Raw genomic sequence first — 23,036 nt, forward strand, 5'->3', positions numbered from 1 at the left:
GGTTTGCTGGGCCCCCAGCTTAGAGAGGGCAGATCATGGGACTTCTTACCCTCTGTAATTCCTCTTTATCTATCTATCTATCTATCTATCTATCTATCTATCTATCTATCATCCATCCATGCATGCATCCATCCATCATCTATCATGTCTCCAATTGACTCTTTCTGTGGAGAACCCTGACTAATATAATTAATAAGAGCTGGAATTATTTGAGGTTGCTTTCAGCACAGTCTGTATCTCTAAGCCCTGTGATACTACATAGTCCTGTGTTTAAAAGTAGATTCAAAATAAACAATGATAGCGTAAGAATTTTAAGGATAAAAAAACAAGGCTTGCCTGACTGCATAAGTCTTTCTCTGAACCTTATAAAGTTTACCCCTTTAGAGGTGCTTCTTTTATATGCCTTTAAAAATACTTTATTATAATTAAAAATTATTAATCCATTACTTTTTCCCTCTTTTTTGTATTATAGCAATTAATTACTGGCCTAATTATATATGCACAAAATTTAATAGAAGACAATTCTTATATTTTAATTTCTTTTCTGGCCTTTATTATTGTTTGCTTTTTTTAAGATCATTTCTGAAGACAATTTTGTATAAAGGAGGGAGGTCTTTAATGATCCACTCTAGGTACAGCTCCACTCCTATCCCCACTGCTCCATGCTGTCCCCACTCTTTCCTTCCTCATTCCCATGCCTCTATAAACACCTAGAAGTACTTCACTTTTGTGAATACCTGTCCTGATTAGTCTACCTCCTTTCTTTGAATTCCTCTAACATGTCATGGTATCCCACAAGACGTAGCATGTGGCTGTATGCTTAGATTTCTTTCTAATATATTCTTTTCTCAAATAGAATGTGAGCTGCCTGAAAGCCTGGGTTATGCCTCAGGTCTATTCTTTTGTGTTCCCCAAACACACTTACTAGAAGTATCTGATTGATGGAGATATGTGCTCCCTAGCACCAACAAATCCTTCCATAGTAACTCCTCCACCCTTGAGAACATCATTGTAAGAGCTCTTACAATTTTATATGATCATTGTCTGCCATCTTTCCTGAAACTTTGATCTGAGTGACCAAATTTAACTGCTTATCTTCAAGGAAACAGAGCTTGTTTCAGACATTCATTCTAAAGGCACATGCAGTGAGAAAATGGGAATCAATAGTGGGAGTTAATTTCTGACTTTATCCCCCCATGTAGGTACTTTTACAGCACTGAAGTGGAACTGATTGGAGAGATGCTAGCAGACTCTAAGCTCAGTCAATGAAAACCAGCTTTATTTGCATCTTCTCTCTTGAGGCAGCAGTCTCAAAGTATGATCCAGGGGTCCCCAGGAGTCCCAGAGACCTTTTCAGAGGTTCCATGAGATCAAATGCTTTTCATAACATCACCTGAACATCATTTGCTTCTTTCATTCCTCTCTCACAAGCATATACTGGAGTTTTCTGGCTGCTGCCTGACATGTAGTAGTTTAATAGAGTCAGTGTGGAAGCAGAAATGAAAATCTAGTGTGGTCCGTTAAGGCAGATAATCTGTAAAGAGATTTGCAATGAATATAAAACTGTGCCAGTCTTATCACTACATTTTTTTGGGGAAATATTAGTCGTGAAAATATTCTATTTGTTAGCATGTAGTGGGTTTTTTTTTTTGTTAACTTTTAAGTATAGCTTTAAGTACATATATTTTTAATTCTTCCAATTAAATCTAGCAAGTAGCACTAAATGTAACCCACAGAAACAAAAGCTCTTTGAGGTCCCTCAGTAAGACTATGAAAACCAAAAATTTTGAATATCTCTGTTTCAGGCCAACTGTACCCATCTATGCCTTTCTGAACTAGTCCATTATTCCACCTTCCACCCATCATGCTGATCAACTCTCTCTTTCTTTCTCTCCTAAGCCAGGTTTTCAGCTCCAACTCAGGAATTTTATCAGATAAAACTTAGCTCCTAATGAAACCTGATGAGGGGCTAACCTGCTGACATGTGTATTTACTCTACAACATGAATAGAATGAAGGATCTATTTGCAGTTGTGTTTTTGATGGCCTTTTGGATTAATGGAGCACAGAGGAGTGGAGTTAATACGTTAAGTCAAGTAAAGGAATAAGCAACTGCCAAAAAATACCAATGTTTCCTTCTGTTTCATCACCCTTATAGCCTCTCCCATAAATTCCCCTTGTGGATATTCTCCTGGAATTCTCCTACCTTGAATTCATAGGGAATTGGACTTTGTAAATTGGGTGATCAAAAAATCCCAAGCAATATGAAAACATTGACAAGATTTTGCAAAGAAAAATAGTCTAACATCCGATGTAACTTTGATAATAAAAGAAACTCCCAGGATCTAAGAAGGTATAGGAAAATATTCTGGCACTCAAAATTAAATTCATTTACTTAATATTAGGGAAGTAATAGTTATTGATATAGGCCGGTGGGTTTTGACCATGGACACACATTAGACTCACCTATTAGCTTGTGAAATGAAGTGTTCATGTCTGGGCCACTGAATCAGAATCTTGTAGGGCTCAGGTACCTCTCCTACATTTTTAAAGTTTTGGTGAGGTGATTCTGATGCATAATGAGGATTAAGAACTAATGGTACAGCCCAATACATGAGCAAACACCAAACAAAAATCATAATTTTCAAGTGTATGGATTCAATCACTTATTCATTTAGCCTTTATTCAGAGCTAGGACCTGCCCAGAAATTTGAACTACAGTCCTATATAGGACTTTATTTTCTGACTTTATAGGCTAATTGTTAGCCCCAATGGAAAATTTGTTGAAGGTAGAAAGAATTTTTGTTCAATTACTCAATTGTAGTTTACTCCCTGGATAAGCAATGTCATTGAAATGAAGACTCTGAATTAAACTAGAAGCAATGTGTTAGGTTAGTTTTTACACTACAGGATGAATTTACCTGTGTTTCTTTGTCCCAGTGATCCCAACCCATGGGACAGAGATCCCTGGAGGGCTAAGAAAGTATCACAAGGAATGCAAATCAATATAAACATCAAGCATTATCTGTAAACGAAACATATAATAGGATTCACTCACACATATATCAGACTTTTTTTCAAATGTATGCATGGGTTTAAGTGACAGAAAGGATAAAAATTATCAGAAAGCATATGGAACACATGATTCTTTTTATCAATTAATTAAAAAATATTTAATGAGTACAACTATGTACTAAGTCCTGGGTATTGAACAAGATAGCCCCAAGCCACAGACACCCACAGATTAACAGATGATTGTCATCTAATGAGTTGAGTACCAATCCCATTGTATCTATCTGTGGCATAAATTTAGGTGTCTGTAATTCTAGAATAATTGCCTTTAAAGCCAGCATGTCTGCTCTCATCTCCCTGTTAGCCTGTACAAATCTGCTCAAGTGGTAATTAGCCATCCCAGGAGAGAAGTAATGTCATTCACAACTGTCTCAACATTACCTTTAGATATAGTAAGCAATGGTTTGTGATTGATGACTATGATGGTTTTAGCCAAATTCATTTTCTTAGTCTGTAGTTACTCAAAGTAGAGCAATAGTCATGTGGGGTGGGGATAGGGGGCACACGGTTGATCCTCAAAATGCATTGACATGAAATGGTTGAAAACACTGATGCCTTCTGATCACCTCCTTTTACAGAGGAGGACTCTGAGGTTCAGAGAAAGACAATGGCTTGTTCTAGATAAACAGCTTATTAACTCTTGGTCCTTGGACTTTTCACTGTACTGAGCTGACTGTAGCATACCAGGGTAACTTCTTACTGTCTTTGCCAGCCATTGCTGCTTTCTCCCCAAACTCTAACATGTAGGGATGGTCAATTATGTTATTACTCCTAATTACTGTTGCTTGTTTGTAAGAGTATTATATATCCCTGTAAGTAGTCAGGTAACTGACAGTGCCTCCTTGTGGTGAAGAGTACACTTCTCCATCTAGTGATTGATGTCAGGCTGGGCCATGTGACTTTCTTTGGCCAATAAAATGTGAACCAAACTGATATAACTATACACATCCATGCTTAAGCTTTAAGAACCATCATGGGATTAAGCCATGCTGTGCCATGCTAAGTCACCTCTGCCATGAAGATGGCATATTGTAACAGGGAATTCTCTACTAGCTTTTGAGAAAGACCCAAATCAGAGCTACAGCCTGCCTATAACTGATATGTAATGTGAATGACAGATAAATTTTTGTTTTGGTAAACCTCCGTGATTGCGAGGTTGTTACTTCAGTGTAACCTAGTGAAAGGTAATTACTACAATAGGCCAAAGATCCACAATTTTGTTCTTAAAGGATCAAATAGTAACTATTTTAGGCTGTAGAACACATACAGTTTCTGTCATAGCTACTTAACTCTATGGCAAAAGTAGCCACAGATATATGAAAACAAGTTGATGTGGCTGTGTTCTAATAAGACTTTATTTACAAACATAGAAAGCTATAGTTTCCCTACCTCCTTGAAGTTGGATATGGCCAGTGAAATTGGATATGACACTTGCTTTGGCTAGTAGAATGTAAGCCATTTTAAGAATTAGTGCAAGTGGTAGCTTCTCTGTCAGCCTGAATCTTGAGAAAGAATATCAGAAAGCTGAGTGCTAGCCGACCCATGTAGCAGGACTAAGAAACAAACCTTAGTGATTTAAACCAGTAAGATCTGTGGAGTGTTTGTTACCACAGCATAACTTGGCCTATATTTATAGATAGAGGTCTCTCTGTTTTAGAGAACCTCTGCTTACTACCATCCCAGTGGTGGCATTCTACATTACTGGCTTCTTTATCGCATTTGGGTTGTTGATCATAATGACAGAATTTACTTAGATGATGTTTTGATTGTGGTAACAGTGTGTGGGGAGGATTGTTCTATTGAACCAACACAACCACAAATATTTTACAAATAGTTCAATTACCCTATGAGTTCTTAAATTTTTTTAAAGTATGAATCCATCTGAAATAATTTTTAAGTTAAATTTGTGGTAGATAAAATCTTTTAGTGGATTGATTCACAAGGCTGGTCTTTGGAAAAGCACGGAGGCCATCGTATGAGCTGTATTTTCTGTGGTGTGTAAAGGTTAATTATCAAACTTGGTGCTTGGAGACAAAAACATGAGTTCATAGAAGTCATCACATTATGTAACCAGAAGCGTCTTTCTTCAACACTGTCAAGTCTAGGCCAATGTGTGATGGCCTGCTCAGACCTGTGGCTTCCTTTGCGTTATGCCTTCCCTTGTAGAGCTGTGTCTGCTTCTTGGCAGTGAATAGATGAGAGCTGTCCTTTCCACATTCCCCCTCAGATCTGGTTAATTGCTTCTCTGTATAATGTGTCAACCAGCAGCCTTATACTGTTATCCAATTTGAGCTTGCCAGAAACACCTTTACACCTACTCCATGAACTCCACTGTTATTTCTGGAAAACCCGATTCACAAGGGGCTCTTTGCCTCCCTTCGTTATGCCCAAGGGAGAGCAAATCAGAGAGAAGCAACAATCTCTCTGTGTCTCAAGCTACAAGTCCTGGGTGGAAGAACGGAATGAAAGATAGAATCCCTTTGTTGCCCAGAGAATACTTAGTCCCTGTGCAGCAATCACTCACAGCGGGTGTGGGCTTGTGGGCACCATGACAGTGGCTCATGCTTTTCAGATGTTCTCTATAGCGTCACCTACAATTAGTCTTAGAGTTTTTGTTTTTAGTGAAAGGTAATAGATTAGTGTTTTAATCATGTTACCTTGGGTGAGGTATGGTGAGGCCAGATCCAGATCAAGAGAGAGAAACTGGGGAGTTACAATTTTGTTACAGCTCCCTGGGGGGAGAACACAGGGCCACTCAGTGGAGGCTCCAGGTCGATCGCCAGAGTGGGGTGGGGAACAGTGGACAAGCCTGCTTATTGTGGGTAAGGAAAGGATAAAGCAGAGCAAATGGGTTTAGGATTCGATAATTTAAATAATTTCACAGACTCTGTGGCAAAGGGGCTAATTAATCCTGGCTGTCTGGTACCTGGCCCAAGGTGATTAGGGTGGGTGCACAATGACCCACAGTGTGAGAGCCCCATAAAAGAGGTGACTGGGGATGTGGACTTAATTAGCCACTCAAGAAGGGGAACTGACTGGCCTCAAGACAGCACATAGAAAAACAATAATACAAGAGACACCATGTGTCTCTACTAGGGCAAAGGCCCTAGTACCTGCCACAGTTCTTCCATAAGCTGTGTTTTGTTATGTCTAGTTAGAGTGTCATTAGTGGTTATTTGACTGAAGTCTGTGTTTGTTTAGATAAAAGTTCTGAATTGAGTTTCCTACTGGCTCCCAGAGATGGACAGAGAGACGCGTGGATACCTCAGGCAGGCGAGGAAGGGGACACTCACATTCTCCAGCTCATAAGTTTTGGGGAAGCTTTTGAAGAAGCTGATTTTCTGTTAATAAAAATTCCATACTTCTTTCTTTATGTTCAGAATAACTACCATACCCAGTACATGTAAAAGAGAATTTTTACTTATTTGTAAAACTTTTATTCCCATTTCACATTTTCTGCCATTCCTTATTAAATAGAATTCATTGCTCACATTTACTAGGGATAGAAATAAGTAATGATTTACAAGGAAAATCCAATTCAAACATCTATATTCTTTCCTGGTTTTTATGTCAGTAAAATGTCTCCCCTTTTTTGTTAGCTTTTCTTTGTGACTTCTTTTGTGATTTTGGAAACATAGAACATCTTCTGACACATGTTAAAAATTCTCAAATTTAAATACTAAACCACTTGTTCCTTGTAAGCAGTATCATACTATGCTTTATTTAGTTTTAGAATTTCATGTGAATATCACTAATAACTACAGGCATCTATCAATTTACTGGTCTTGGGATTTGGGGCAAGATCTGTAACAAAACTCTGTAACACAAATGTGTACCCCTGAAATGTGTCATAGAGATGAGTTGACACCGACAAAGAGGAGTACTTTTGAAAAATTTTTCATGTGATGATTCTTTCTACTTCAGTGGGAGTTTTGCCAGTGTTGTTAGAAGTTGCTGTGGAAACCAGAATTATCTGGCACTATATTTTTGATTTGTTTTAGTGATCTTGTAATGCCCCTCATGGATTATCACCCAGGCAATTACTAGATTGACAATATGTCCTGAAAAAGAGTAGTTTTTGAACTATGTTCCGTGTAGCCCTAGGATTCTTCGAAATTACTTAGAGGTTCTGCTAACCATCTGGATCACATTAAAGCAGGCTCCTTAATAAGACAATAGCTGAGGAGCCGTGAGGGTTGGCCACCCTGGAGGAGAGAGTGGAGGGGTCAAGCTGTCTTGACAACAGCTCTGGTCTAGAAAGAGCAGCCCACCCAGGGCCAGCCCACAAGCCTCACTCCCAGTAATCACGTAGCCACAAAATACTGGAGGTGCATGCAGGATTTGGAAAAAAAAGAGATTTGCTGCCTAAAAGGCTTAAAAACCACTGCTCTAGCATTGTTTATGAGGAAAGAAACTGAGATTAAGAACAATACAGAATTTGAACATCTAATGTCTTAAGACCTGGGAACATCCTGTGCTCTTATACAGTTATAATTTAATCAAAATACATTGGAACCACACTATAATTCAATTCTAGCCAAAGAACAGAGTTTTGTACACAGCTGATTCATTTTGGAACACACTCTGGGGATTTGGTTACAGAAAAGTGCAAAGGACTTGTTTGTGTTCCTTCACCCATAAAGCTGCCCCATAGCCTGATTTCAGAGACAGCATTATACCCAGAGCACTCGGTGGACATTTCACTTCGTTTTTACAAGGCTCATTTGAGTTGCACTCTTTATATAATGCATCCACATATTATATTTAGCCAGATTCTATAGACTGGTTCTCAAACTGGAGTTCCAGATCAGCACGTTAATTTGTAGTTATTAGCACAGTGGATTTTAATGCCTCCCAAAGGGGCATGCTGCATATAATGTACGACTTTAGAGGGCACCATTTGTATCGTGATCATGTTGTGTTCTAGGGAACTGTTCACCTTCACAATGCAATAGCTCTGGGCAAGCCCTTCTCCAACTCCTATAGTATCCAGGGGTGGGTTACATCTGAGTTTGAGACTCCTGCTATGGAACTGTGTTGTTTTGAATAGTCAGTTGAGCATTTGACATGGAGCCAGAACAGATGGGTTGGGTCTTCACATTTCCTGATTCAAGTGTCAATGATCAAGTCAGCCTCATGCAGGCTCAGTTTACTCAGTTGTCATATGGGATCAGAAATGTCTATTTCACAGAAATAATGTCTATTTCATTGAATGTCTGTTTCAATGTTGTAAAGATCATTTGTAACCTGCTTTGTTCCAAAGAGGATTTAAAATGGACCTATATCTCTACCTCTCTCTCTGTGTCTCTCATGAATAAATAAATAAAATCTTTAAAAAAATGAAATAAAATGGACCTATACATTTGTATGAAATGCAGCAAGATGACATAAGTTAAAAGTAGATGAGAAATAAAAGTGGACAAAAATGGTTAGGGGGTTGTACCTTCTGTCCAGATCTATATGCTTGCTAGGATTGGGCCATAGATTTGCTTCTGTGCTCTCTGGCAGTCAAAGAGAAAGGGGAAGTTTGGTCATTTTCTTTCATACCAGTGTCCACAAGATCAACAACAAACTGGAACTTAGGAAAAATATTCCTCTTCCAAATACCTTAACTGAAGGAGACTACTCTCAAGGGTCTGCATAGAGAAGATCCTCCATTTTGGAACCAACAATATCTACTACAAAGGGAGGTCACAAACTAGCAGCCTGCAGATATCAGCATTTGTGGGGTTTATGTTTTGTTTCAACTTGATGTTTAAAAATTTTGATTTAGTATCAATTTGATTCAATACAATATCAGTAGATTTCACAACACCTGAAATTTTAAATTTTCTTTAAAAAAAAATCAGTTAACATCTGAACTGCACACCAAAGTTAGTTGGCCCTGAATAGCAGCTATTTCTTTTAATAAAGATATTTATTTATTTATTTATTTATTTATTTATTTATTTATTTATTTATTTATTTATAGAGCAGTGGGTGGGGCAGAGGGAGAGAGAGAATCTCAAGCTGACTCCATGCTCAGCATGGAGCCCAATGTGGAGCTTGATCTCATGACTGTGAGATGACCTGAGCTAAAATCGAGTTGGACGCTCAACCAACCGAGCCACCCAGGTGCCCCTAGAAGCTACTCTTTTTATGTAACATAAGATTTCAAGTTTGTCACAGTCCCCACTCTTCTCTACTATTACTTTCTACTTTATATTACCTGCTTGGTAACTTAGGCATCTGAGTAAGTGACTCCTATATTAAAACATCCTTATTATAGGCCCAACATTATGTTTTATCCCTGAGAGGACTAATTGAGAGAAGATATTGGGAAATGCCAGCATAGCATACAACATTATACAACAGCAGAAGTGTACAATATTTTCATTGTTAGTCTTCTGAAATCAGGTCATTGAAGGTTAAAGAAAAACACTTAATGAACAAGAATTTGAAATAGCTAATTAAAACTGCTTCAACAAAGTCATAAATCCCCCAAAGTACTTTGCTTCTAGCAAGGAGCTTTCCCAGAGCATCTGCTCCATTTGTTTTCAATCAAATAAAAGTTTAAGAATATTTAATTTAAATATTTGCGTAGCTGTATATTTTAATCAGAAAACAGTATTATAGCAAAGGCATGTTTTATGTAGGCCTTTACATGTATAAAGTATGATTATTGTGCTCTATTATATGGTTATAGTGGTCATCACTATTAGAGCAGAATCCCTGTAAACTTGGTGTTTTAGTCAAGGTGAACTTCTGGCTCATTGACTTTGGTAAGATGTTTTCAGCACTGAGTTGCTAATTTTCCAGCAACATAATTTGAAGTGAGGATGCTGAATGGGACATTTTTAATTATCAGAATGAATTAATACTCCAAAGTTGAAAATGAGTGATAATTATCTAATGTTCTAAAATGGAGTGCTAGACATGGCTATGGAGTGTTTAATAAAGATGTCAAAACCAGTCTAGTGACTACCAGTCCTATCCCAGCTCTAGCCTACATTACAGATGACTAGTGACTCATAAGGAGATTGGAGACAGTGGTTTCCATAAGGAGCCCTGGGCTTCATAAAGAGGGCTGGGACATTTCCCTCCCAATGCCATGGAGCAAGAAGTGGAGTGCTAAGGGGAGTTTCTCTCATATGGAGACTGGAACAAGAACTCCACTCCCCAGGGGGCTGCCTGCTGAGCTGCCTCCAGCCAGTCAGAGTAGAGCACAGTGAAGACATGGGGGTTTGTAAATATAGAGGCAGGTGTCAGTAGCGGCAAGCTCAGCTTCTGCCCTTTGATGCAGAAAAATGTGTATGTTCTCCTTGAGTCAAGCAACACTGGAAAGGTAGAGAGTTTGAGCAGTTATTGCTATCTTTGCCTGGGAGATAGAACTTTTGGGGTAAGTTGACCCAGGCAGTGGACCCAGACTGTGATGTGCATGCTGAAGTAGGAGATTTTGTGTGTGTGTATGTGTGCATGCACATGAGTGTGTGTGTGCTTGTGCATGAAGTGGAGTGGGAAGGTAGGTCATAAAAGACCAGTCAAATGGTTGTTCAGCCACAATAGGGAACTAGCCCGGGGCAGTTCCATGGGGCCCTGAAGAACCTACAAATGAAAGCTTCCCAGGAAAGTTCCAACATGTGACCACTTGCTTCACACAGCTGAGTTTGATAGTCAAGAGAGAATTGCCAACAGCACAAACTGATGATGTAAAAAGATAGTCAGCCTCCATTCCATTGATGTCTCTCTCCTTGTGCTGACCCTAGAGGAGCTACAAGCAGCCAGGTGATGGGGGGAGCAGTGAGCAAAAGGAAAGGCCACTGCAGGTCACAGAAGATGGGCAGGAGGAGAGAAACTTTGAATTGGCTGAAATTGAACTTTTGATATGATATCACTAGACCTTTAATAAATGAATGCACCTCAGTTTCTACAAATGAGACTGTTCTTACAAGTGAAAGTGATTGGAAATCTATGAGGTCTTTCTGAGATGCTGTCCAGCCATAGGGAAGCGAGGTACGACAAAATATGCCACAGATCATGATGAGAGCAAAATGAAACCATATTCTTAAATCCCTACCGTCAATAACCAGTTACCAACCCCAGAGAACACTAATGATAACACTCTATAGAAAAATTGATAAGATTCTAATATGAATCTTTCCAAACAAGGGAGCCTCTTCTCTTACCATCTTAAGTATGTTATAACAAATTTTTTTGGGGGGAGGGTGGTTCTTGTCTACAACTGAAGTCTTCTAGCCAAAAAATCAAAATCATCCTCTTGTAAGCTTTACTTGAAATATTTTCTCTTACAATTGAATTAGAGCAAATTGTCTTCATTAGTTAGTGTCAAAGGTGAATTTATTCTAGAGAGTTTTTTGAGTCATGATACATAATAAATTTAAAACAATATTGTGATTTTGATCTTCAGTCATGGTGATTTCGAATGAGGTTATTAAATTACTGTAACTTTTGAAGAAAATATGAAAAAAATTAGCCTAAAGCATCTTGGATTTCTTCCTTTATTATGTTAGAGTCACTAGTGTCTTCTAGCATTTCCAGATTTGGAAGGCAGGCTCTAGTTTCCTCATCATGGCTTTTCTTTTGAGGGCTGTTGGTGGTGAAGAAAGCAGGACTGGGGTGACCCTCACAATGGGACAAACTGTTGGTTGCCTCCTTCAGAAACTTCACAGGGAATGAGTAGTAGGGAGCCTGCTTGAGCAGCCATAACAAAATACCACTGACCAGATGACCCAAACAACAGACATTTGTTTTTTCACAGTTCTGCAGGCTGGAAGTCCAAGATCAAGGTGCCAAGGTGCCAGAGTTGGTGTTTGGTGAGGTATCCCTTCGTGGCTTGTTTATGGCCACCTTCTTATTGTGTCCTCACATGGCCTCTTGTCTGTGCAAGGAGAGAGAGAGTGAGAGTGCAGGAGAGCCCTGGTCTCTCTTCCTCTAAGAACACCAGTACTACTGGATCAGGACTCCACCCTGTGACCTTCATTACCTCCCTAAAGGACCTGTCACCAAATACAGTCACATTGAGGATTAGGACTTCAACATATGAATTTGAGGGAAGACATAATTCAGTCCCTAACAGGGAGGAAGGAAGAAATTCTTTTAAAGTTTCTTAAAGTTGACCTGTCTGAAAAGAATATATTTAATCTCCAAATTTGGAAGACTTTTCAAGCCAATTGCTTGTGGAATTTTCTTCACAAGTGACTGAAACCCAGCTCAAATAAGCTGAAGCAAAACTGGATATTTTTTGGCTCACATAGCAGATGGCAGAGGGTCAAATATGTTAGCCACAGCTGGATCCAGGGATTCACATCATCAGGTCTCCATTCCCCTCTCCCCAACCCTGTTTTCCATGGTGTTGGCTTCCTCTTCAGGTGGGTCTTCTCTCTTGGTGGCACTGATGACTTGGGGCTCTAGGCTGACCTGATCCTTAGCATGTACAACTCTAACAGGAGAGCACTCTCTCCCAAGGGTCAACTCTGATTGCCCCTGCATGGGGTGGAGATACTTGCCGGCAGCCTGGACCTCTGCAGTTATGAGCTGGCCGATCCAACAGGTGGGAGAGGACCAGCTCTCAGAGAAGATTCTGGGCAGATTAAACTGTAAGATATGCCACAATCTTAGTTCTAAGTTCTTCCTTCTAAGTTCCTGACATAAAACCATTTGTTTGTACCTTGTACCTTGTACCTTGTACCTTGTAACTTGTATAATTCTATAAAAGTTAAGAGAAGGTTCAAGTTCACCTTTATCATACTCTAAGACATTCGATTTTAGGATCATTAGAATCTTTTGGAAAGCCAGCTGGTATCATGTTGACCTTTGCAGGTGTCTCTGCAGACCCTTCAGACTGCCTCGCCTTGTCACCATTGGCAGATTTGGTTATGGCTTCTTTGCTGCCTGCAGGCTGTCTAGAGATATGGCCTTCATCTCTGGCCTGCTCCTTAACCTTTCCTGTCTCTGCTCCCTTCTGCACCCTCAGTAAGCCCCTCTCATGTGGGTTCAGGTGTCTGAAGCCTTGTCCAAAATTCTTGGGCTGAGATATATTTCTAATTTTAGAAAGGTCACACTGTACATATACTGTATATTGGCATTCCTAGCAGGGTCTGGGGCAGCAGCCGGAGATCCAGCTCATTAACACATCTGCAGGGCAATATGTGAATATTAACACTAGGTGGAAATAAAGGAAGTCTATAGTAGCTTCACATAAATCAGTTCGGGTCAGGTGTGACCCTCAAACAAGTTAGGAGAGATTTGTTTTCAAGGCTCATTGTATGTCAGATTTGTAAACAAAGAATCCCAGGACCTCTATTTGCTTGTGTATGGTAGGTGTCCATGAATGGTTTGTTGGAATCTCACTCACTCTGACTGGTGTCTATGAAATTTAAAACTTAAGGAACATTTTAACGTAAAGCACTTACAACAGCATTTTCCAGTGCTTCAAATATGTAAGTGTATCCATGTGGGTAGATAACTATAAGGAGGAATAGACTTCACGCCAGTGTCTTCACTTTGAGATGAGAGCTTTCTGGTGGGCAAAGAGTTAGAAAGCCACCAAACCTGAAATTAAAAGTTTTTATTTATTCATTTCTTTAAGGTTCAGCCTACTATCCAGGGGAGAGGAAAGCACTCTCACCAAAAATGTTATTACCAAGTGAAATGAGGTCAACATGAAATGAGGTCCTAACCCTCTTTTTCAGGCCTTCTGGGGTTTTCACAAAAAGATTTTCCAAATCTTTTGTCTCTGAGCACAGAAATTAGAGAGCACTCTTACCAGGAGTGAAAGCAATTCAAGCATCCAAAAATAAATTAGTTTACCACTTGGAACTATGAAGTTCAAGAGAATTTTCAAGTTTACAACATTTGGTCTCTACCAGGGAGATGCAGAGGGCAGAATCAATTCTACTTTTGCTAGTGTTGCTGCCAGCTTATGTCAACCATTTACCGTCATGGTATCTCAGTTGTCCCATCTGTCAGCTCAAAGAGTCTTTGATGTATTTCAACATATCATGTTTTTAAGAACTTCTCAACACTACATTCTGGTTCTTGGCAACTGTCATGGATGGATTTGATGCACCTCTCCCTGATGCCTGCCAGGAGGGAGCTGAAGGAAGGGCTTAGAGAATCTTCTCATAAATCCACATAATGATCACATACATGCTGCCATCAATGTGGGAGAATGGAATTAGGGGTAGCTGTCTTACTAGAATTGTGTGAATTCACTTGTCAAATACTCTATGTGAGAACTTTGGGGTTGGCCAAGTGCATGTGAAATGTCCTAATCTGGAAAACATTTTGGGGTGATAAAATTGGTGGTGTTTGAAAAACATGCTTGGTTAGAATGGTGGCACAAGACTTGGCATCCTTGCATAAATGAGGCATCTTCAAAAACCCAGCAAGCCGAGGAACTCTCAGCAGAGCAGCATTTCCAAGCTCACTGATCCTGGGTCTCTATCCTCTATTCTGAGGATAGAGATTCATGGGGAATCTGCCCCCTGGGTCAGCCATAGGCCTGGTGGTTCAAATGGAGCATTGCCAGCTGGGGCTGGTCATGGCATTAGTGGGTAGAGAAGACCTCTTAGGAATTACCTGCCTGTATAGAACCTCCCTTTCCTGTTTAAGCCAGCCTCCAGTTTCTTTCCTTCCAATAGCTTTCCTAAATTAGTTAAGCCCATATTGACCTTTTGTTTATCTAAAGTTTAGTCATATCACTTTGGGGGGGGGGTTGGAGGAATATATCTCTTCATACTCATGCTTATCTATGCTATGCAAAAAACTACCCCCAAATTGAATGGCTTAAAACAGTTAACATTTTATCATGTCATATCTTACAGTTTTGTGGAGCAGAAATCCTTGCAGAGCCCATCTAGGGGGTTGTTTTGCACCCTGTGGCAGCAATTGAGGTTAATCAGTGGTTTCACTTGGCAAATGGGTGAACTGAAGGATTCTAAACTTCACACACATGCCTGGTGCCCTCGTGGAGATGGCTAGAAAGGGGGGCTCAGGTGGCATATCCACTCGAACACCTACACCTACACTTGGTGGTCTCAAGACTATTTGCATGGCAACTGGTTTTCCTAAGAGTGGCCACTTCAAGAAAAAGGACATGGAGGCTACATGTCTCCTAAGCCTCGGCCCAGAGTCACTATCGCCATATTCTAATGGTCAAGCAGTTAGAAAGTCCTCCCAATTTTAAGGGAAGAGAACCTAGAACCCACCTCTTATTGGTGGTATGCAGAGTTGGCTGCCATCTTTAATCTACCACACTTGCCTTCCATGTTATCCAAACTTCTTCAGTGTTGTGCTGCTTTCTCCAAATCAGATTGTCTCATAAGTTTTTGGTATGTAGGGCAGGATTCAAGAAATATTCATTGAAATGAAAAGAGAGGAGAGAAAATTTCTGCCTCTAACCACTTTCTCAAAGCAATGTCAGGGCTTCTTGGAACAATTTGGGAATACTTCTTATAATCTCATAGTTTAGGGCTCAGAACTAACCTGACAGTCATTTCTGGATTTCTTTCCAGGTGTAGCAGGTTGGGGATATGAGGCACTGCTCTTTCTATCCAGGGCTTAACCACATCCAGGCTGAGCCAGAGAGCGGTTCTGTCTGGCTGCATGAAGACTCATTTACTGCCCACCCACTCCGCCACCACCCCCCGCCCCAGTCACAATACTTTATTTATTTTATTTAAATTCAGTTTGCCAACGTATAACACCCAGTGCTCATCCCATCAAGTGCTCTCTTCAGTGCCCGTCACCAGTTACTCCATTCCCCCACCTACCTCCCCTTTTGCAACCCTTTGTTTGTTTCCCAGAGTTAGGAGTCTCTCATGGTTTGTCTCCCTCTCTAATTTTTTCCACTCAGTACTTTAGATCAGGGTCCAGCAAACTGTGGCCCACCGGCCAGATCCAGTATGCTTCCTATTTTTAGGAATAGGAATAGCTCACCCATGAGCTGACTGGGTGATAATATGACAAGGGACAAAGATGCAAACCATGGTGACAAATATATTTTTTGTCATTCCAACTTCCTGGTGCAAATGACGTACTAAAAGTCAGAGAAGAAACTAATTACTTGGACTGGGAAAAAAAACGAAACCCTTCTGTTGTTAGAATATTCCTAACACTTGAATTTCTTATTTCAGCCCACTTACATTAGTGATTCTTAATATAAGCAAAAAAAAAAAAAAAAAAAAAAGTATTTTTATCCCCATAGCCAATTAATTTCTACCCTGAAGGATATGATTATTTCTGTCATTATCTTAGTTCCCAGAGCCACTGATGACTCAATGACATACATATCCACACACTCATATCCACACATACAAACATTTATCAGAAGGATCTGACTTAACTTTCAGGAGTGATAATTTCTCCCTAATTATTTTACAAATGGTTATTAAAGTTTTTGTGTTCTATATACTGAGATTTGCTGGCATTTATGCTTGCCTTGTAGACTGTTGTTCTCCAATCCAGGACATCATAGGAGACGCTCATTTGAAATAGCCCACCCCAGTTTCCGGTGAGCTCATCTTTCTGGAACTCTTATCAGTCCCGAGGGAGGCCCTCTCTTGTTAACATAAGAATGACAAGCCGGTACCTGAAAGTGAGTTTTTTTCCCCCAAAGATGTGGTATTGGGAGTTTTCTGTGTTTCTCTTTCCCTCTTATATGCTTTGTTTTCCTTTTAAATTCCATGGCGATTTTTTAACAACCTCCCTGCCGGTTTGATAGGCAATGAACTTTCTCTCATGGTGGTTTCCACCTGAGGGAACAGAGATAGCATTCCCCACGATATTGTTCTTTCTTCCTCCCACTCTCCATTACAGATTAAGGAGGATGGGGGGGGGGGGCTGCATCCGTGTGCTTATTAGCATGGGCTCCTTAGCATATGAATATTCAGTCACACTCACCTGAAATAGGATTTCATTCGCCAGTTCCTATAAGTTACTTGTGACTTCTAATGGACTTTGCCGGAGTTATTCATTTGCCCTTGGCTCAGAGAGAGAAAGATTTGGGGTGAGGAAGGATGGTAGGGAGAGGGGAGATAGGGAAGCAGAACAGCTGTAGCAGAATCCCTCCCCACAGGCCGTAACAGCCTTTGGCGTTACATGCTTTATGCCAAGAAAGATGGCACCTTGCACGTTTCCTGGTTGGTTCTTAGAACAATTCTGTAAAGTAGACTGACATTACCAAACACAGAGGGGGAAACTGAGGTTCAGAGAGGCCTGTAGGGGCTTGCCCAGTGATAAACAGCTTGTAAGTAGACCTGATCTTCCTGCCAAAATATGCTTCTTCAGAGCCTTCTCATTTCAGTAAATGGCAGTGCCATCTTCCCAGATGCTCACGTTAAACACCTTGCTATGATTCTATTTCTCCCACACATCCCACATGTTCTCCTTACATCCTTCTTTGAGAACAGTACTGAATCGCTGTGAATCCAGCATCTATCACGTCTGCCAGTCTGGCCCTCTTCCAAGCCGCCAGACCAATGTGCTATCCTCCTACCTGGTTTCCCTGCTTCTCCCCGTGCTCCCCTACAGTGTGTTCCCAACACATGGGCAGATAAGCCAGACTGAACTCTTGACTGGAAATCCCATTTCATTCCTAATAAAAGCAGAAGTCTGTACAGAGTCTGCAAGCTGCCCCCTTACCCCCATTACTCTTCTGGCCTTATCTGCCATTATTGCCCCCACTTGGTCACTCTGCTTCAGTTACACTGGTTTCCTTGCTGTCTGGAATAGTTGGCGCCTTTGCACTTAATACGCCTTCTGCCTGCAGTACTCTTATCCCAGGCAATGGAAGGACTTACTCTCTAACCTTCTTTATGTCCTTGCTGAAAGGACACTGTTTCAAAGCCTATCCCATGTAAAAACCTTTCCCACTCTCTCCCTGAACACTCAGGATTCCTGGTTTCTGATACCTGCTTGAGTTTTCTTCATAGCCCTATTCATAATTTGACACACTGCACAGTTTACTCATTAATTTGTGTGTTGTCTATCTCCTACTAGAACGTAAGCCGCATGAGGGTATGACTTCTGTCTGTGTCATGCAGTACTGGGTTCCTAGTACCTCTCCCAGTGCCTGCTACATAGTAGATGTTCAATAAACTTCATGAGTGAGTGAAGGAATTATTCAATCTGAGGACTTGAAATCCAAGCATGTCTGCTCTTTCCAGAAGCCCACCATGCTGCTGGTTAATTTGTATATGATCATAGTGATAGAAAACACCTCATTTCAGGAAATAGATGAAGAATGGGTGTATAGGAGAGGAAATTGGCCCTGACTTCTGAAATCCATTTGGACTTGGATATTCTATGACAAAGGCTGGTTTTGTGAGACAAGATTTTATCTGAGTTCTAGAGGGTGGGTTTCCCAGATATGGGGTGTCCTTAAGCTTTGGATGTCATCTCTTTGGTCCTCAGCTTTCCTGTCTATAAAATATGCAAGTTGGGTAGACAGTCATTACTTTTATTTCACATCAAAAATGATATCCTTTGATCTGTTAAGTTAAATAAAACCTGATGCTTGGTTTGTGTTGCCTGTTACTAAATGTGTACTAAAAGTTCAAGCTCTGACAACCAGAACTGAGCTTTCTTTCTCTTGATTTTTTATTTCCTCACATTCCTATATGTAATGTCCTGTGCTCAGTTGCATTCAATATCCTCTGTTGACACAACTGAAGACAAAATTGCATTGAGTGCTAAGCTCACCCTCAGTTTGAATTCTGTTGTTTGATAAATTAGGTCTAAGAGAATAGTCCCTGTTGCCAACATCAGAAGTCATTACCTTTCTGTGCACATATGGCTGCATCCACAGTCATCCTAATCAATAAGACACTTCTGTTTGGTAAAGTTAATTTCGCACAGAGATCAACATTACAGGCTATCAAGAAATGTTAGAGATATACTGAAAATCTTCATGCTGAAAATCTTAGGATTTATGGGTTGTAAGAGGTTAGAAGTTCAAAAGTCACCTTAAATGAAGAGATGAGAGTTAAGACACCAGTGTGGTTCGATCAACATTGGTGGGCTACTGCTTATTATAGAAGATTAGAGGAAAGTGTATATGGGAAAGGAAACAGCTTTCAGTATCCCAAATATGCAGCCTCAAAGAAATTAAGGTTTTTGAAATATTGAAAAATGTTTTAAATCTTGATGGACCTTTAATGACTGTGATTCTGCTGCTAAAGATTTTTAATGATAAGAAACACAGGTGTGTTTTAATGTCACAGTCGCCACATTTTAGTAAGAACTGGTTGATTTTCCTTTACATATGAGATTTTAATGTATGTTATTTTAATAAGATATTATAGATGGTATTATATGATAGGACAGAATGTTTTCTCCCTTCAAAGGAGCACTCCCTTCATTTTATAGAGAAAATAGGTTTTGAGAAGAGCTCATGCTCGAGAACCAACTCTCTCTTCCCCTCCCCCCACCCCCTGAACATTTTATCTCAATGAAGTGCTACATACCTTTAATTTTATGTATCAATGTGGGCTTAGTCTCTACTGAGTAAACAATTCTGTAGGAATATTAGAGGATAAAAAGATGAAATATATATATAAATGTGTATATATATATATATATATATATATATATATATATATATTCAGCCCTCAGGAAGCTTACATTTTGGAGAAAGGAAAAAACAAAAAGCTAGAATTTATAACCGCATGACATACATGCCAACAATGTTGCAAGGGGAACATTCAGAAGAGATTTCCTGGAGGAGGGACTAGGAGGGGAGACACAGGAATGCAGATGATTTAGATCAGGTCCCCTTATGCCACATGCTCCTGTTTGCATTCAAAATGCACTTGTGTACAAGATGTCAGCTTATGTGCAACTTTTCTGCACTCAACCATCATTTGTAACGAGGTTCATGCCTACAGTGTTGGTCCATGGAAAAGAATGAGACTGGGTGACAGCCAGAACAAATGGAATCCTCCCGGGCAGGAAGCAAAATAGAGGAAATGAAATGGCATAATCCCAGGAACTACCAATGGGAAAGGCTGGGAGAGGACAACTGGCAAAGATAACGACGTGGTGTTGTCAACTGGCCAGCCTCTCAGATGTCACCAGAGGACACCGCCACAATTAGCATGCAACCAGACATGCACAATGACTACACATTTTGGCTTGGTTGGCGGCAATAGTTGAGTCTTAAACAAAAGCAGTTTCAGTTGCAGATCTTGTGCCAGGCTTTCAGAGAAAGAGAATAAATTAGGCTGCTGTGACAAGCTGTTCCACTGCAGCGACAATAGTTTGGACTTCCAATGCTGCCTGTCAACCAGGCATTGAAATACATCTTCATTTGTTGCTGGGCGGTTGGGGAAGATGAGTCATTCAAAAACTTTATGATATATTAGAGACCATGATTGTCACCTCTCATGCAGACACACCTGACCCCAGCCCTCATCAGCCACAAGAAACTATTAGGATACCTAAAGTGAGGTAGAATCCTTTTATTCATATGCTGTGTACATATTTTTGAGAACTGCAAAAAGACACAGAGCATCCTCTTAGACATGCATTTCAGTTCTACAGGTGTTTATTGACCACCTCGTGTATGCCACGCATTATACCAGTTGATGAATAAAAAAAAGTTGTGGCCAGGAAACCTGTGCCTCTCATTCAGTGCAGGAGAAGGAGCATCCATGTTGTGTTCAGAAGATCAGGGAAAGGAGAAGTGGTGCTTTTAAGAAAGTGAGAAACTAGTGTGTCCATTCTGCTTATTTCCATTGTAGGCACCACCGGTTCACAGTTGGTCAAGAATCAAGGAGCTGGTTGGCGAAATATGCCATTCCTTCCACATAAGAACAAAGCATTTTAACATGTGATGGATTTGTGTGGCATCATTCCGACTTTGCACTGGGTTTTTAGGGTGGCTATAACCAATTACAACAAACTTAGTGGCTTAAAAGAACACAGATCTTACAGTTCTGGAGATCAGAAGTCTGGCATGGGTTAATTGGGTAAGATCTAGGTGTTGTTGATACGATGTATTCCTTCTGGAGCCTCTAGGGGGAATTTGTTTTCTTGCCTTTTCCAGATTCCAGAGGTCACCCGCATTCCTTGGTTCATGGTCCTCTTCCCTCTTCAAAGCCAGGAGCAGTGAGTTGACTTCTTGTCACACAGCAAGTTCTTGTCATCACACTGACCTTTTTTTGCTTCTTTCCACTTTTAAGGACTCTTGTAATTGCACGGGGCTCACCTGGATAATCCAGGATAATCTCCCTATTTCAGAGACAGCTGATTAGCTATCTTAATTCCATCTGCAACCTTAATTCCCTTTTACCATGTGACCTAACCTACTCACAGGTTTTAGGGATTAGGATGTGGACATATTTGACAGGGTGGGGCATTAATCTGTCTACCATAAACAGATCCATTCAGTTTCCCAAACCAACAGTTGTGATCAATTGTATAACAGCTAGGCATGTGTACTCTAGGCTCAGGAGAGAGGAGAGTTACCTGGCCTTTGCCAAAAGTGGCCTCCTCTCACCATACCCAATACATTTGAGGTTATTCATTCAAGGGAAAAATGATGAACAGTATGTTACAAGGGAGCAGCACTTGCCTTATCAACAAAAGACCTGGATTTTGGTTTCTCTTCTGAAAACAAACCACCTAGTTATTGTAGGCAAGTCATTGGATTTCTCTGGCTTCCATTTTGTTCTCTATAAAATGAAGGTAGTAGATCAGGTGTTCTCAAGTCCTCCTTCAGTGTCTTGCTTTCCATGGCTCTTCACTAGGAAATGTACTGAAAATAAGAAAGACTGGCCTATTGGAAATGCACTGCCATCATGACGGTATCAAAATGCTAGACTAGTGTGCCAAAGGTTGTCTATATAGAACTCAGTGTCTGTACCCTCCTGGGCTCAGCCCCATCATTTTGCCCCTGATAACTGTAATGCACGGTAGCCACCCACATTCTTTTTTCCCTAAATTGGAAATTATACCGAAAGAGTAATGCCAGTGAATTAGGTGAATTAGATATAAAATTATGGCTCTACATTTGAGACACAACATTAAGAAAATCGACTTGGAGATGTCTGAGGTCACATATAATTGAAAGTGAGCATTCTTGGGTGACTTGAGAAGGTTGAGTCACCCTTTCAAAGCTTGTATGATGGGTAAGAAACTTGAGCCTAAGGAAATAATATGCATGTGGGTCATTAGACAGCCTCCTCCCTCAGACAACCTCCTCCCTCACTACCTTTTTTCCTTTAATCAAAGAACCATACATATGCAAGTAACTGGATCACCTCTCTTCTCTCCTTTTTTCCCTTTAATCACAACGGAGAGGAAAGTTTCCAGCCTAGCATTAAATTAGGTCAACAGCTCACACAGCATGAAGGGAGACAGCAGAGACAGCAAGGGGTATAGACACAGGAAGTAAATGACAGTGTGCAGCCGGTGTCGATAAGCTCTTGAATAGTGCAAGGGCCCTATTAGGATGTAAAGGTAATAAAAGATGGGAGGAAATATGGTTACCAGCAATGGATCGACATTCTTGCCTTATAAAGGCGTTCATTTCACTTACTGGCTTCTAGTGCCTCAGGTGTAATCTCTCATGGTGACCTTTATCCCCCAGAGCCAGCCCAAAGAACACCTAGAAAATGTCACCTTTGTAGTTGCTCAAAGAGTAACTTTGGGTGGCTGCAGGCAGATCTGACAAAAGTAAGTGTGGCAGGTGCATGGAGTTGCATCCATTTGTGAAAGCTATCGTTGATTCAGCTTAAGGAGAACTTCAAAAGCGTTTTAGAAAAGGATCATAGGAAAGCTGCACTAGCCCTGGTATATGCGGATAGACGTGGCATTTCATCAGGAGGGTGTATAGAAATGTGACTAGCTGCAAAGCACAGGCATTCTCTGCTCAAGTATGGAGATGATTTGGAAACATTTGCTGGTGCCCAACAGTGATATTTCCTCACCACAAAACACTGCTAATATTGGACTCTGACCATC

At 40.4% G+C, this 23,036-nt stretch overlaps 1 protein-coding gene and 1 long non-coding RNA gene across 22 annotated transcripts in view; one reads left to right on the plus strand and one right to left on the minus strand.

The window, feature by feature from the left end:
* RGS6 (regulator of G protein signaling 6) overlaps positions 1-23,036 on the plus strand; it is a 570,894-nt gene that overhangs the window by 312,342 nt on the left and 235,516 nt on the right. The window lies entirely within an intron of this gene.
* On the minus strand, positions 1,259-12,652 carry LOC140640199 (uncharacterized). The gene is made up of 3 exons (XR_012036872.1): positions 12,578-12,652; positions 2,921-3,024; positions 1,259-1,534 (listed from the first exon to the last, which is right to left on the minus strand). It is a non-coding gene; the product is annotated as an uncharacterized lncRNA (long non-coding RNA).

The sequence above is a fragment of the Canis lupus genome, chromosome 9, assembly GCF_048164855.1.
Source record: "Canis lupus baileyi chromosome 9, mCanLup2.hap1, whole genome shotgun sequence".
Taxonomy (NCBI): domain Eukaryota; kingdom Metazoa; phylum Chordata; class Mammalia; order Carnivora; family Canidae; genus Canis; species Canis lupus.